The sequence below is a fragment of the Terrapene carolina genome, unplaced genomic scaffold, assembly GCF_002925995.2.
Source record: "Terrapene carolina triunguis isolate 2854851 unplaced genomic scaffold, T_m_triunguis-2.0 Scaffold951, whole genome shotgun sequence".
NCBI lineage: Eukaryota > Metazoa > Chordata > Testudines > Emydidae > Terrapene > Terrapene triunguis.
The window spans coordinates 4,339,930-4,346,525 of NW_020665302.1; positions in this window are offsets into that span (position 1 = coordinate 4,339,930).

The window sequence follows — 6,596 nt, forward strand, 5'->3', positions numbered from 1 at the left end:
CGCCCGGAGTCGTTTCTTGCCTGGCTCTCGGGATGAGAGGAGGCGGGTTGGGGTTTCAGCTGCCATGAAGACTCCTAGATTGGTAAGGCCCATAGGGACCGTTCTGACCATCCAGCCTGACCTTGTATCGCACGGGCCGGAGAACTTCGCCCTGGGATTCGTGCTCCAGGCCCAGAACTTCTGGCTGAGCTCGTGTATGGGGTGCAGAAGATCTCCCGTGAGGTCGCTTTTCCAGCTAGGAGCCCTTGCTCCTTCCTCTCGCCATCACAACCCCACCAGCCCTTTCCGGCGTGAGTGTGAGGACGCTCCTGCACCTGCATCACTCAGCCCCTCCCCTCGCCCCAAGCTCTTACTGCTCACACAGTTGGGTGCATCCATGAAAGCAGCAATTCAGCACAACTGGGTCGGTCAGTCGGTCCATGCTGCTCAACTGCCGGAACGTGATGGGGCGGAAAAGTTGGGCAGCCATCCCTTCCTGCCTCAGCTTCTGGGGCCAGGGGCAAGAGCCGGGGTGGGTGCCTTTTGGGACAGCCATCCAGCGAGATCTAGGAGGTGGGAGGCCTGGCTAACCCATCTCCTAGGCTCAGGTCCGTGGGGGCAGAAGCCGATTGCGGCCCGAGGGTTGTTTTGGAGCCAGGGCCAAAGCAGGGTACGGCCATGAAGTGTGTGGGGCAGCAGCTGTGTCCCAGCCTTAGTGCCGACCCTTGTCTGCCCAGCCGAGCTCCTGGGCCTGCTTTGGAGAAGAGCAAGGAATGTCCCAGGGTTAGTGCACCAGCCGGCAACTTAGAGACCTGCATTCACGTCCCTATTCCAGCACAAACCTCCGGTGTGGCCTTGGGCAATGGTTCCTCAGTTTCCTCATGTCTGAGAGGGGGATAGTAGCCCTGCCCTACCTCTCAGGGGTGGTATGACCTGATGGGAGACCTGAGAGTACCAGAGCTAGAGAGATGGTAACGGGGCCTGCTAGTGATATTTCTAGTGGTCATAAAATGATTGCAAAGTCCTCTTAATCTAGGTTCCTTGATCTGCTCTGGCAGGCAGGGAGCAGTTGGGAGTGATCACTTCATTGGTTTGGGACTGATTAGCTAATGTTTATAAAGTGCATTGAAGGTTTTTATAAAGGGTTCACCAAGGGCTAAGTCCATCTGGCTCCACAGAACGACTAGACCATAAGGGAGAGATTTCCTTTGGGAGGCTTTAAACTTTGTCTAATTAGCTGCCCCTTCTGGCTTAGATTCTTGGATTAGGGAATGGGGCAAACGAGTGGCAATGTGTTCATCATGCTCTTCAAAATCCCCCAGGGCTCGGGCAAAGCCCCTCCGTAAATTCAGTCCATGCTAAAGAATCCACACCCTCCAAATCTCTCATTATTGGCATCATCTTTCTAGACGTGGGAATGTACGGGAAGAAACTACTTGATTATCTTTCATTGGACTAACTTTCGTTGGTGAAAGAGACACGCTTTCTGTATCGTAGTCTCTATGCTGCTAACTGTTGAGGGAGATTCTCTATGCACAAGTGCCAGAGAATTGTCAAGTTTTGTCGTGCTGGTTTTTGCTGGAGGACTCCTTGGAGGTCTTGGGGATCAAGGCTGCGGGCCTGATTCTCCTCTTTCTTACCCTGGTGTGACTTCATTTCTCATGATGGATGTGTGGCGAGAGGAGAATCCAGCCTTGGGAGCCTTCTCAGCCCTAATCTCTTCCCCTCAGTGCGGTGCAGGCATTTGTGTTGAATAGGTGGCAGCAGACAAGGAGTTTTATTCGTACTCTTCCCTTCTCAATTAGGGCCTGATCCAAAGCCCACTGAAGACTCCCATGGGCTTGGGTCCTTTACTTGCATGGCAACCCTTCCAACTACTCCATAACAAGTCACTTCACCCCCTGTGCCTCGGTTTCCCCATCTGTAAAATGAGGCTAATGAGGCTAACCTCCTTTGTAAAGTGCTGTGAGATATTATGAAAGGCACATTCTCCAGCAGTGCCTCTGAAAGAACAAACCCGGCTGGCCAGTAGTGAAATGTTCCAGACGTGGCCGTTTGGGGATAGTGCAGACGGCTGGAAAGGCAGCAGGCGTTCGATCCCAGGTGCTGCTCAGCGGCTGGGACCAGCCCTTACTGCAAGGGGGTTGGTTGATTGATGGGAAGGGGAGGAGGGTCAGGGGCTCCTTGCTTGTGTGGTATGAGCACAGAAACTCCTCCAGCCTCTGGCAGGCAGGGGGACTTATCCACCTGTTCTGGGTCCTGCCAATATCAGGCAATGGGTTAAGGAGGGCGGGGAAGGGACAGACTCATTTGTTCAGCTGCGTTCAGATACCCCCTTCACCCAAACCTGTTTGGACTGAAGGTCAGGTTCTGCCCACCCCCAGCTCTCATCTTGTCTTTTTGGAGGGGTGGGGGGATTCTAGGCCTCAGCAGATGGCTGGAGGTGGGGCCCAAAAGAACCCCCACTTTCCCACCCCCCTGGATCCAGCTCAGAGCCTTGTGCGTCTCCAACTAAAGCGCCAGCCTCCTACCTCGAACCCCATCAAGGCCTTAGCTGGTTTACCAGCATCTTTCCGTGCAGCGGTTTTCTGCTGCCAGCCACCCTCAATGCTACTCCTGCAGAATAGCGGGGTGGGGTGGGGAGCTCTTGGGTTTCAATGCACCTTCTAGTTTTTAAACAAAAACTGTTTTGGTTTTTTTGACTGAATAAACATTTTTAGTGAAATATTTTCATTTTGGTAAACATTTTACAGCATTTGGGTAACACATTCAAAACTGAATGTGGAATTTCTTTCCAGGGGGGCTGTTTAAGTTTTTATGTCAAAATACCAGTTTTTCTGAAACCCAAACGTTTGTACAGAAAATTGAAATGTTTTCAGGGTTTTTTTAAAACTGAAAAATGTGCATGGGCCAGTTAAGAAAACAATGGACTTTTTTGGTGTTTTGGCAAAATAATTTGCATTTCCTGCCCTGCTTTATTTCTCACCCTTCAGTGGTCTCGCCTTGGTCAGCCCTTCAGGCTGGGTTGGGTGGGTGAAGGACACCCCAGCTGAGAGGATTTGTTCGGACTCTCCGTCTGTCTATGTATCTACCTCGAGTACCTATACACGGAAAAGAAATTTGAGAGTAGCTAGAGGACTCTTCAGTCTAGCAGACAAAGGTGTAACAAATCCAATGGCTGGAAGCTGAAGCTAGAGAAATTCAGGCGAGAATGAGGGGCACATTTTTAACACCGAGATTAATTCACCAGTGGAACAATTTACCGTGTGTTGTGGTGGATTCTCCATCCCTGGAGTTTTTTAAAATCAAGCTGGGATGTTCTTCTAAAGAGCTGCCTTCGTTCAAACAGGAATTAATTCCGGGGCATCCTGTGCCGTTCTACAGGAGGTCCGACTCGCTGTTCACAATAATCCCTTATAATCGATGGAGCAAGGTATGGTACTTAGCATGGTGATGGGGGCCAGTTATCTGAGCACCTCACAATGTGTAATGTATTTATCTGCACAACCCCTCACTAATCTGGCACTAGAAACTCCTGGGTTTGGATTCCAAAGTCACAGGTTCAACCCCCGTGCTGCCAACCCACCCAATGGCATCAGCTTACACTAACGCCAGGAGAGTCCATTGCTGTCAACCCAAAGGGCATGTCTATGCAGTTTCCTCCTCTGGAAACCCAAAGAGACCTCTGCAGAGAGCTCCTTTAGGGGCCAGTCCATGGCAGAATGGATGTAGGGTATAGATGGGGAATCTCAGTGCCTGCTTTTAAATCCAGCAACAGCTGAGCAAGAGAAGGGGGGGGGAGAGGTGGGGTCACAGAGAGCTCGTCAATCTCTTTCCTCCCTAGAAGGAATTTCCGCCCCCCGATTCTCGGAAACATAGAATGAAAGGGGACAGACAATTTCGCCTTAGCCCTAAGAGCCCAGCACAGGGATAGCACTTTCAAAGACATCACCCAGCGTTCCCAGACAGACATCTCTATTTGACTGAGCAGAATGGGTTGATTTCAAGGGGATTAAAAAGGGAAAGATCATAGGGGTTTTAAAAAACCCTTCTTTACAGATCAATGTGAATCCTAGTATCAGTAATGCCATCAAATCCGCGGGATTGCTAACATGTCTTGGCATTTATTTCTGCTGTTTGTTTCCTCCCGGTGTTTCTCTCATCAAGAATCTAAATAGATGTGTGTGTCTCGTTCACGTTTGCAGTGTGGCCAACTCCTGAGATATCAACTGCGCTGCTCAAAGCCCCAGCTTCTGGTCACGTGATTAGAGGAAAACCTTTGCTTTCATTTTTAAAATATGTAAATTTCTAGTGTTCCTGGTTGCAGGAGAAAGCTTGAAGATATGACCCTAGTAGTGCATCCTGAAGGCTAGGAAACCAGAAGACAAAATTAAAAAAAAAATCCTTTTTTTATTATATATTTTTTAATTTCATGATTTTTAAATCATTGTAATGATTTTGTGGATGCTTGGGATTGACACCCAGGCTCCTGGTGCTTTTCACTTGTAGGTGCTCATGCACTTTCACACTGCTGCAATGATTAGATTGCAAACACTGTCTGGGTGCCCAGCAACTGTACCTAACTGGCAGGAATCCTCCCAGCCCGTCAGGCCTGCGGCATTAGAAAATAGGCCACGAGGTTAGTAACTAATCATTCTGAGAAACGGCAATTCTGGAGGTTTATTACTGACACAATCTTGTTTTCTGAACTTCACAATGCCAGGCAGCTGCCATTTTCTATTCAGTGCACATGCTGCCTGCTAAGGAGGAGAAAAACACCCTGTGCTCTCCCCAGTGGTGATCTTGCTTGAGGCCTCTCTTGTTTTGCTCCCCTCCCACCTTAAATGCAGGCGGTTCTGGGTGAGAGAAAACAGAGCAGGGCGGTCTCTCCAGGATGGGTTTGGTCACTTACTAAACATCACCCACATCTGTTTGTCCCTGTTAAATGCGGGAGGGGCATGGCTGTGTTGTGTCACTTCCTGTGACACGTTGGCTGAGTGTGTTTTGTCTCCCTCTAGTGGCTGGGTCCACATCCAGCCGCAGTGTCCAACCTGTAGCCCTTGTGAGTTGAAGTGTGCTCCCTGAGCCATGGTCTGTGGTGCTTTTTTTTTTTTTTAAGCTGCAGGGTTTAAATAAGCCCTGTTGCTACAGGGAGACAGAAGGGGGTGCTACCCATCCCCAGCCATCTCCCACTGCTGCCCCTGTAGCAGCTGCAGTGTGAGCTGGGAATGCAGTTTCTCAGCACTGCCTCAGCTGCAGCATTGCGGGGGAAGGAGGTGAGAGTGGTTCTTTCTGCTCTGGTGCTGGGCTGTGGGAGCCCAAGGGAGTGTAGGAGAGGAGGGTTACTGGCTCTGCCTGAGACAAGGGATGCTCCTTGCACACGGTACCTCCTCTCTCCCACACAGGCCATCACAGGAGAGGTGAGGAAAGAGGCTTTGCCCCAGTTCTGGTTTGAGCAGCCTTGGGGTTGCTCTGCCTTTCACCGAATGGCAACAGCCTCCTAGGGATCACATGCCAGCTGGAGACAGCCAGAAACCAGCCACTCTCCCTAACACTGCAGGACTTGCAAAGAGGGAGCTAGAGGAGCCAGCTATGCTGGCTCTGAGCCAATGGGGACTGTCTTACATTGGGGTGTGGGGGGAAATCAGACTTTTCTTCCCTTTGCCCCACCTGAGCAGCACAAAAGGTGCAGATCAGGACACAAGAATTACCCCCCAAATTATAAACTCTGGCCCTTGACCTTGTGTGTCACAATATGTTCAGCCTTCAGGCTGAAAAAGTGAGAAACCACTGACTTAAAGGATAAAAACCTATTACTGCCCCGATAGCTAATGGAGCTATTCCCTTAACTCAGGTGGCAGAGGCCTGTGCTTTGGTACAAAAGTTTCTGGATTCAAACTCCTACGGAAAAGAGTTGTTACATTTCCACAGCAGAGAGGGAGGATGGTCCAGGGGTTAGGGTATCAGCTAGCGACCTGAGTTCCATTTCTTGCTCTGCCACGGACTTTCTGGATGACCTTGGGCAAGTCATTTATCTCTCTGGGCCTCAGATTTCCATGTGTACAATGGGGTAACAGCCCTGCCCTGCTTCACAGGGCTGTTATGACGCGCTCAGGGTCTCCAAGGAGTAGAGGCGAGATAAAATCCCAAGATGGTGACACCGGGGCAGCCTCACTTAAAATGGTCGTGCAGCTCTGTCTGGAAACAAACGAGGGACGCAGCCTTATAGAAATACAGATGGTTTTTTTTTACATGCAAAAAGTTAAATAGTGGACACTATTCGAAAAGCCAGCATGTTAGGGCATGCTGAATTCTGGCTACAACATCCAATACTCATGCCTCAGACTAACCTCACAAAAAGAAAAGGAGTACTTGTGGCACCTTAGAGACTAACAAATTGATTAGAGCATAAGCTTTCGTGGGCTACAGCCCACTTCTTCGGATGCATATAGAATGGAACATATATTGAGGAGATATATATACACACATACAGAGAGCATGAACAGGTGGGAGTTGTCTTACCAACTCTGAGAGGCCAATTAAGTAAGAGAAAAAAAACTTTTGAAGTGATAATCAAGATAGCCCACTACAGACAGTTTGATAAGAAGTGTGAGAAT